The 10,219-nt window shown below is 39.8% G+C and overlaps 1 long non-coding RNA gene across 1 annotated transcript; it reads right to left on the reverse strand.

The window, feature by feature from the left end:
• Positions 1-200: 200 nt before the first annotated feature.
• LOC136768712 (uncharacterized) lies at positions 201-9,006 on the reverse strand. Its single transcript, XR_010822016.1, has 7 exons — positions 8,986-9,006; positions 8,668-8,688; positions 8,156-8,176; positions 7,422-7,443; positions 7,132-7,150; positions 5,420-5,442; positions 201-1,838 (listed from the first exon to the last, which is right to left on the reverse strand). It is a non-coding gene; the product is annotated as an uncharacterized LOC136768712 (long non-coding RNA).
• Between the last annotated feature and the right edge of the window lie 1,213 nt (positions 9,007-10,219).

Consider the following 10,219-nt stretch of genomic DNA (forward strand, 5'->3'; position numbering starts at 1 on the left):
TGGCTCAATCCATGGCCACTATCTATCGATCCACACATTCATCCATAAAGACAGGTACAGTGCAGGCAGGAGGCTGCATCTATCCATCTGGCCTCTCCAGGATATTAACAGTACAGGATAGTGTACATAATAATTCACTCTTATGTACTGCATGCAATGACAGTGTAGATGGAAATGAATAAATGAATACATGAATAAACTTATTTCATGAGTTCTGATGGATTCCCAGAAATTGAAATGCAGATGTGAAGTTCATCTTGCATCAAGCATTTTATTTTTACTGGACAGGCACCCTCATGCGACACACACAAGACCAAGCTGTTTCATCACAAACAGACTGAAGGCATCAGGATAATTTCAGACAACAAATAGCATGTCAACACCAACTTGCCTTCAAGTTGCCGTTTTTATGATTTCATTTGATTATATCTTTATGTATACACACACACACACTAATATCCTCTTCACCAGTTTTGGAAATTGCTGTTTTTTATAGCGCAACAGAGGCAACTAACTAGGCAGTAAAGTTGAGCTCTTAGTCCAGGCTCAGTGCATCCTCTGCTGGTCAGAGCGGGAATGACGGCCAACAGGAGCAGTGGTCTCCCCCGGCACTCTAGTGCTATTTATGCTCATGCTGTACAGCCCTGCCTTAACAGTATTTAAAATTACTACTACACAGATTATTCAGACTGAAGCTGCTTAGTACAGGAGGAGGTTCAGAGGACAGACTGCAGAATTGTTCTTCTTTATATAAACAGGCAAAACATTTGTGGTTGAACATTCACACACTACACGAAACTGTAAATAAACATTCAATAATTAATAAGTAGAAAACCTTTACCCATCAATGTAATCTGTAGTTATTTAGAAAGTTCAATTAACAGTAATTTTAAATATTTTAAAATAATTACAACTATAAATTAAAAAATCAGAAAGTTCAGTTAACAGTAAGCTGTCAACAATAAAAAAAAAAGATTCCAAGAGCAATTACTTATTGTACTTATAACCCATTTCACTAAGCCCCATTGTTTTAATTTTGTTTTTATATCACTGAAAACTAGAGACTAGAGAGGGTTTTTAAATGATACCAAGATTTGCTTCATCAGTGCAGCTCATATGCAGTTAGGCCCATAAATATTTGGACAGTGACACAATTGTGATTATTTTGACTCTGTACACCACCACAATGGATTTGAAAGGAAACAATCAATATGTGCTTAAAGTGTAGACTTTCATCTTTAATTTGATGGTAGTTACATCCAAATTGGATGAACAGTGTTGGAGTGGCCCCCCCAATTTTAGAGGCTCAAAAATATTTGGACAAACTAAACTTATTAACTCTAATAATCATGAATTAAATTGTGAGTTTCAATACTTGGTTGCAAATCCTTTTCAGTCAATGACTGCCTGAAGTCTGGAACCCATAGACATCAGCAGATGCTGGGTTTCCTCCCTGGTGATGCTCTGCCAGGCCTGCACTGCAGCAGTCTGTAGTTCCTGCTTGTTCTTGGGGCATTCAATTGTTTCCTTTCAAATCCATTGTGGTGGCATACAGAGCCAAAATAATGACAATTGTGTCAATGTCCAAATATTTATGGACCAGTTAGGTCCAACTGTAAGACCCTTACAGCTGATATCACACACATATCTTAGCCAATCTAATATGTCCTTAGTTCAGAAGGATGAAGGCCAGGTCTGTGAAACCAGCCAATCACAGTGTGGATTGTTGCTGTGCTTCCTGGTAGCTTCCTCTGATTGGTTAAGGCAGGGTCTCAGAGAGGGGGGAGTGGAACAGGGATGCACAGGCACGGGACGGGAAATCCTGCTCACCTATAGAACTGACCAGAAAAAATAAAAAAGTTTAATCAGTTTAAAAACATTTACTGAGTGTGAGAGTCAGGCATTTCCTATAGTGTTTTACTTTTGAGAGAAAAGGGAAGAAATATTTAGCTGATCTTTAAAATACTGTTCTTAAACTTGTTACTCTCAGTGGTTATTTTATCAATTTCTCCCACCTCTACATACTGTGAAAATCTTGAATGACTTGGTTTATATAATTTGTATTATATTGTTGATTGCGCACATCGGTCAATAGAGCAGCAGGGTTATGTACTGAGTAGCAGCTGAGAGCAGGGCTACACAGCCACAGCCCTGTTGTGTGTGTTATCAGGGGCATGTTAGTCAATTTTGTGGCCCCAATCAAAGCTCAGTTTAAGGGCCCTTCCACCTCTACTTGCCATAACAATTTTAGTATCAACACACACACCAGTGTTTGCCACAATCCTATGTCATTATAAAGGTGGGCTGCAGTATTGTCAAGTTCTCTTCTCACACCTCTCCAGTTCACTTACAGAGATCAGTCTCCTGAATTCTAGTTTCCTTACTCATCACTCATCATCTACTTCTTGTCAATTAGTTATTTGTTCCTCATTATCTAACTAATTAGACATCTGCTCCTTGTTACTTTCTCATCATCATCATGTATTTGAACCCATTTGTTCCATACCTTCCATGCAAAGTCTTGTTTGCCTTTCTGAGCAACAGCCTGAACATTTCCTTGTTTAACCAGCCTTCTCAGTGTCCTTGACTCCTGCCTGTATCCCTGTTTTACAGACTTCTGGATTTGTCTTCTCTGTATTATTTGCCTTATCGCCCGACCTCAGCTTGTCCCTTCAACCACGATTCTTGGAATTCCCCTCATATTCCTGTTTGCTGTTCCCGATCCCCGTTGGCGGTCCATCAAATTAGCCTTCTTCTGTGCTTGGGTCCACATCCTTAGTTGTGTCCCATGTAACGGAAGACTTTGACTACAACAATTGACCTTTCGCAAAACCCCGCTCCCAAACAGTTCTTGTCCAATCCTAGCGGTCACTACTTGAAGAAGGTCCGTCAGGCTTTCATCGTTAAGGCTCACAATGGTGAAACAGTGTAGCTAGACACCTGCAAATCCGACAACTAGTTAGTTAGTTATTTGTGATAACATGACCATGAATACTACTAACTTGCTACTACTAACATTAGCTAGATAGCGAGCTACCTGTAGTAATAGCTTCTTGCATCGGGGCACTCGTAGGCAGGAACGTGTCTTGGGGGGGCCTGGGGTAGCCATCAGCCCCCCCCCCCCCCCGGCAGTGAGAACGAAACAGGTGCCATGATAACAAGATCATCAGTGTTATTCACTTCACCTGTCAGTGGTCATAATGTTATGGCTGATCGGTGTATAGCACCCTTTCAGACACAACAAATATACAGTGAGGGAAAAAAGTATTGAATCCCCTGCTGATTTTGTACGTTTGCCCACTGACAAAGAAATGATCAGTCTATAATTTTAATGGTAGGTGTATTTTAACAGTGAAAGACAGAATAACAGCAAAAAAATCCAGAAAAATGCATTTCAAAAAAGTTATAAATTGATTTGCATGTTAATGAGTGAAATAAGTATTTTACCCCTTCGACTTAGTACTTGGTGGCAAAACCCTTGTTGGCAATCACAGAGGTCAGACGTTTCTTGTAGTTGGCCACCAGGTTTACACACATCTCAGGAGGGATTTTGTCCCACTCCTCTTTGCAGATCCTCTCCAAGTCATTAAGGTTTCGAGGCTGACGTTTGGCAACTCGAACCTTCAGCTCCCTCCACAGATTTTCTATGGGATTAAGGTCTGGAGACTGGCTAGGCCACTCCAGGACCTTAATGTGCTTCTTCTTGAGCCACTCCTTTGTTGCCTTGGCTGTGTGTTTTGGGTCATTGTCATGTTGGAATACCCATCCACGACCCATTTTCAATGCCCTGGCTGAGGGAAGGAGGTTCTCACCCAAGATTTCCGTCCATCGTCCCTTTGATGCAGTGTAGTTGTCCTGTCCCCTTAGCAGAAAAACACCCCCAAAGCATAATGTTTCCACCTCCATGTTTGATGGTGGGGATGGTGTTCTTGGGGTCATTCCTCCTCCTCCAAACACGGCGAGTTGAGTTGATGCCAAAGAGCTCGATTTTGGTCTCATCTGACCACTACACTTTCACCCAGTTCTCCTCTGAATCATTCAGATGTTCATTGGCAAACTTCAGACGGGCCTGTACATGTGCTTTCTTGAGCAGGGGGACCTTGCGGGCGCTGCAGGATTTCAGTCCTTCACAGCGTAGTGTGTTACCAATTGTTTTTTTGGTGACTATGGTCCCAGCTGCCTTGAGATCATTAACAAGATCCTCCCGTGTAGTTCTGGGCTGATTCCTCACCGTTCTCATGATCATTGAAACTCCATGAGGTGAGATCTTGCATGGAGCCCCAGACCGAGGGAGACTGACAGTTATTTTGTGTTTCTTCCATTTGCGAATAATCGCACCAACTGTTGTCACCTTCTCACCAAGCTGCTTGGCGATGGTCTTGTAGCCCATTCCAGCCTTGTGTAGGTCTACAATCTTGTCCCTGACATCCTTGGACAGCTCTTTGGTCTTGGCCATGGTGGAGAGTTTGGAATCTGATTGATTGATTGCTTCAGCGGGACCTCGACCTTGTGGCGATCAGTGCCGATCTGTCTGAGGGCCAAATCAGGCTCAAATCGGGCTTAAAATCGTGTAGTGTGACCCCAGCATAATGCAAATAGATGGTAATAAATTGTAACATTCCTGACATTTAAACATTTAGGTAGGATTTGCGTGTTTTTGTCACATTGTTCCAACCGCTTGAGGATAGTTTTGTTAGCATTCTGTCAGATTGTTGGCAAACATACTGCTGTTCTCTATTAATGCAGCATCTAGTCAAAACATTAATTACGTCCAGAAATAATTCCAGAAATCATTATTGGTGCCAATGAATCGGCAAAACCGATACATCGGTCGACCTCTAGTTAGGTCAGTGGAATGTCTTTCCCAGCAATGGGGCTTAACAATTGATTGCTATGAAAATGTCAGAAGCTCTGACCTTGTATTTTAAACGGGCATTTTAAATCCTGGAGGTTCTTTTGGGAAATGAAGTCCATCTGTCCATACCTTAAACATAAAGTTAATGGTTTCCCACAGCTGTACTGAAAAACACCAGTGCCAGAACATATATTAAAACACAAGCGCTCTTGCTCTGGCTTCACCCCCCCCCCCCCTTAATTGCACCTCAATGGAAGTAACAATCTGCTTAGATTAGATTTTTTAAATTGTGTAATAAAATAGTTGGTTCTTTAATAAGTTATTTATACAACTCTATACTTCATTTAAAACCCCTACTGTTTAAAACTGGTTGAGGGCATTGTTAGGACAATTAAGTAATGGAGAGCTGGGTTGGAACAAAAACCAGCAGGGTAGGGGGTCCCCAGGACCATGGTTGGAAACTACTGCTCTAGCCCAATGGGGCCCCATGCAATTGCATAGTTTGTATGTTGGGAAACAACACCCCTGTTTGTTATAGCAGCACAATATACACGAGTCACTCACCTTTCTTTTCTTAGTGAGATTGGCTGTACATAAAGGAAAGAGAAGAGAGTAATAAAAGTAATGTTGTAATGTTGTAAACAATGAATATTGAATTCAGTGTATTTATAAACAATATAAAGCTAAAATATATTTTTTAAATGAAATAAATGTATAAATACATACATAAAAATATTACATAAAGAAATCAAATACATATTTCTTATTTATATATTGATTTATTAATTTAGTGTTTTATTTATGTATATATTTATCTCCTTTTAAAAATGTTGGGACAAATCTTATTTCTTACTAACTTCATTAATTTTTGATGGGCCCAGCCCAAGAAGTGAATCGATGATCAGCGGCGTAGTAAAGGGGGAAAGGTGATGACGATTCAGGGTGCCCTGAGGGGGGGGGGGCTGCACATCTCGTGGGTGGGGCCCTTGGAGCTTGGACCGCACTTCTCCAGAACCCCCTTCCACCCCCAAGACCGCACTTTTTTCTTTCAGGGGGCCATGAAATCCTGTCTACGCACCTGTCAATGATCTACTAAGTTTGCCTAGTGTTGGTACTGAGAGGTCAAAGTATATTAAGGCCCCAATTATTATTTATGTATTTATTTATTTGAATCAACATCTACATAAACAGAAACATCCCCACGTCTGGAATCGAAATTACACAACCTGACTCACAGGACTGTTCTTTAACCATTACGCCAGGAGAGACACCAGATTTAATGTGAAACAAGTTTTAAGAAGCCTACTGTGGCAAAAAACTGTCCTAATTAGTTGTATATGACTGAACTATTGGAGTTAGTCTCAAATACACTGATACATTAATAATAATACTACTATGGTACAAGAATAATATGTTATATGGCTCCACAAAAAGTGAATACACTCAAGGTTACAAATGACCATGTAAAGTAGGGGTTCCCCACCCTGGTCCTGGAGGAGCCCCTACCCTGCTGGTTATTCTTCCAAATGAGCTCTCAATTAATTTAATTGAACCCTTAATTGAAGTACCAATCTGCTTAGATTTGACTTGTTGTTAGAATTGTTTAATAAACCAGTTGGTTCTTTAATAAGTTCCTTATATAATTATATACTTATTTTAAAAACCAGCAGGGTAGGTGGTACCAGGGTTGTGAAACACTGATGTAGAGAATGTGTGATGGGGTTAACTGACAGGAATGAACTGAGATATTCCCACATTTTCACCTCTCAGCACCAACACCAGGCAAAGTTAGTAGGTCATTGAACCACTTCTTGTCGCACAAATCAAGAATTATGATTTACACTAGTAAGAAAAATAAGTTAAAAAATTGTGCCAACATTTACTAAGGAAATAAATGACAAAATAAATAAATGACTAAATTTAAGAAAAAAAGAAATACACATAGATACAAAGATTTTGAACTATTTTTATGCATGCATTTAAATTGTTACATTTATTTCAAATTATATTTATCTATTTATTTATGTTTTCATTTTCGAACAAATTATCCTCCATAGTAGTGTATCTGAGTTTCACAGAATATGAATGAGCAAATTATTAAAACAGGCTTGAAACCAGTGTGATAATCTACATGGAGACGAATCTATAGCACAGTCCACAGAGCAGTGCACAGTGTGTCCAGTAGGTGGCAGCTCTCTCACTGCTGGAGAAAGAGAGAACAGAACTGTGCTCTCTCCTTCAGACATGTCAATCAATAGAGCAGCAGGGTTACCTACCCAGGACTCTTACTCCCCTCTGAAAAATAAATAAAAGTGTAGACAGACAGACAGGTGAAACTCACAGCACCTCAGTGTCACTTTCATTAATGTGTGATTTATTTATTTTAAAGCTAATGCTCAGTTTGTAAACTAATTAGTTGAATTCGTGCTTTTCTAACCAAGGTTAGGTGAAACTCACAGAACCTCAGTGCTACAGGTCGCTTCACTGCTGTGTTATTACATTTTTTATTTGATTTCTAACCAATAAATTACATTAAAATTATATTTGAAAAATCAGGGTTACTTACTCAGCTCTCCATTAACGCTGACCTGAAAAAGAACAGAGCAGACAGACAGGTTAATCTCTCTGCACCTCAGAGATACAGGCCTGTTGACTAATAATTCAAGGGGACTTAAAGTATGAATTCATATTGTGAGAATATGTTATAATGAAGAAGTAAGAAAGAAATGTTGATGTCAAGTTTTAAAGTCAATAAATATCAATAGACAGATTTGTTTTAATGGCATTTAACAGTAAAAATTTGCAATAACAATAAAAACAATCAATTAAGATTCAAGTAATACAAGTATTGAGTATAATAAAACAATACAAATTGAAAAACCCTCCTCTTCAGTAAGTTTGTCTACCAATGAAAGTCAAGGAGAAACACAGTGAGACAGTGAAAGTGCAGTAACAGGAATATCCACACACTCACAGCTGTATCCTGCAGCCCAGAGCCCTGTTTAATGGTAGATCTGTTGTGACTAGTGTGGGCAGCAGCTCTCACAGTCTACAAATCAGCAGCAACTATTACAGATCAGTGTTTAAATCACACCTGCCTCCCATCTGGGCAAAATGGTAAAGTGGTTTAACTAACTAAAAACAATTATATCATTAACAGTTCCTGCAGACGGGAGCTGGGCTGCAGTGCCTGATTGACATATACAGAGAAGGGCCACACAGCCACAGGCCTGATAGACAGCACAGACTGCACACACACACACAGCAGTGTCACAGAGCACAACACACACTGGTACTCACCCCTCTGTTGAGTCATGTCATCTACAGACAAGGGAGAGAGAAGACAGCTGTCACTCACAGCACCTCAGCTTTGTGGACAGCTGTACCTACATCTGAGATGTTATACATTTTCTCTCTGTTGCTCCAGCCATTCAGTTATACCACTGACATAATTAAATGGGTGAACTGTAAAAAAATAATATAATTCATATTCCATTGTACCATCGTCACTGCATTTACACATTTCAAGCAATGCATACAGAAACGTTTCAGGGTTTAAACAATGCGCCTTAATTCATATACGTATATAAACATACAGCAGCTCTCAAAAGTAAGTCAACCCTTGGGGTGTATTTGTAATTAATTTTGAAAAATGTGCAGATTATATTGTTCACATTGATATGATGGAAATTTTCTGTGTTCAACAGTGGCAAAAACTCCTGATTAAATCCATTCAGAAAATAATGTAGAACTGCTCATCATTCTTATAAGTTTTAACACCGAAATGAGTTTAAAGAGGCAGGGTAACTCACCCAGGTGTGCTTTAACCTGACCTGAAAAAGAATGATACAGACAGTGTAAACTAACAGAAAACTGCAATTACAATAAAATATGAATAGAAATGTCACTCAGAATCACTGTCGTTAAAGAAACTGGTTAATCTAGGATATGTGTGAGAGCAGAGCAGGAGCTGTGCAGAAGCCCCCTGAGATGCAGAGAGCAAGGCCACAGGGCCACAGGGCCACAGGGCCACAGGGCCACATGGCCACAGGGCCACAGGGCCACAGGGCCACAGGAACATAGGGCCACAGGGCCACAGGGCCACAAGACAGAGTGCACTGACTACTTACCCAGCTCTTTAGAAAGCTCATCTGCAGGTAAAGAAAAGACAAGCCAGTTAAATTGAACTTTACCTCAGAGATACAAATCTGCTCACTGGCATCATGATAAGTAGTAACATTGAAAATGTATATACTATATTTGCATTGTACAAATTCACCTATTGTTTTAAATATACATACATCTGTATGAATACTGAAGTAGAAGGTAATGAAACAAAACCATGTTCCCTCACACAGTAATGCTCGCTTATATCCACTGACAAACAGAAAGGCAGTGGCACTTACTCTGATCTTCCTGAAGCTGATCTGATAATTAAACAAGAGAGAAGAGAGATTAAACTCACAGCTCCTCAGTGTTACAGTCCTGACAGCTACTGTACTGTGAGAATATATTTGTTTAATACAAATTAACATACAAGTCAGAAACCATGTAAAAGCAGCAGAGGAGCTGCACAGCAAACCCATGAGATGAGAGCAGGGCCACACAGCCACAGGCCTGATAGACAGCACAGACTGCACACACACACACACAGCAGTGTCACAGAGCACAACACACACTGGTACTCACCCCTCTGTTTAGTCATGACATCTACAGACAAGGGAGAGAGAAGACAGCTGTCACTCACAGCACCTCAGCTTTGTGGACAGCTGTACCTACATCTGAGATGTTATACATTTTCTCTCTGTTGCTCCTGCCATTCAGTTATACCACTGACATAATTAAATGGGTGAACTGTAAAAAAATAATATAATTCATATTCCATTGTACCATCGTCACTGCATTTACACATTTCAAGCAATGCATACAGAAACGTTTCAGGGTTTAAACAATGCGCCTTAATTCATATACGTATATAAACATACAGCAGCTCTCAAAAGTAAGTCAACCCTTGGGGTGTATTTGTAATTAATTTTGAAAAATGTGCAGATTATATTGTTCACATTGATATGATGGAAATTCTCTGTGTTGAACAGTGGCAAAAACTCCTGATTAAATCCATTCGGAAAATAATGTAGAACTGCTCATCATTCTTATAAGTTTTAACACCGAATTGAGTTTAAAGAGGCAGGGTAACTCACCCAGGTGTGCTTTAACCTGACCTGAAAAAGAATGATACAGACAGTGTAAACTAACAGAAAACTGCAATTACAATGAAATATGAAAAGAAATGTCACTCAGAATCACTGTCGTTAAAGAAACTGGTTAATCTAGGATATGTGTGAGAGCAGAGCAGGAGCTGTG

Source organism: Amia ocellicauda, chromosome 14 (assembly GCF_036373705.1).
Source record: "Amia ocellicauda isolate fAmiCal2 chromosome 14, fAmiCal2.hap1, whole genome shotgun sequence".
In the NCBI taxonomy this organism is placed as follows: Eukaryota; Metazoa; Chordata; class Actinopteri; order Amiiformes; family Amiidae; genus Amia; species Amia ocellicauda.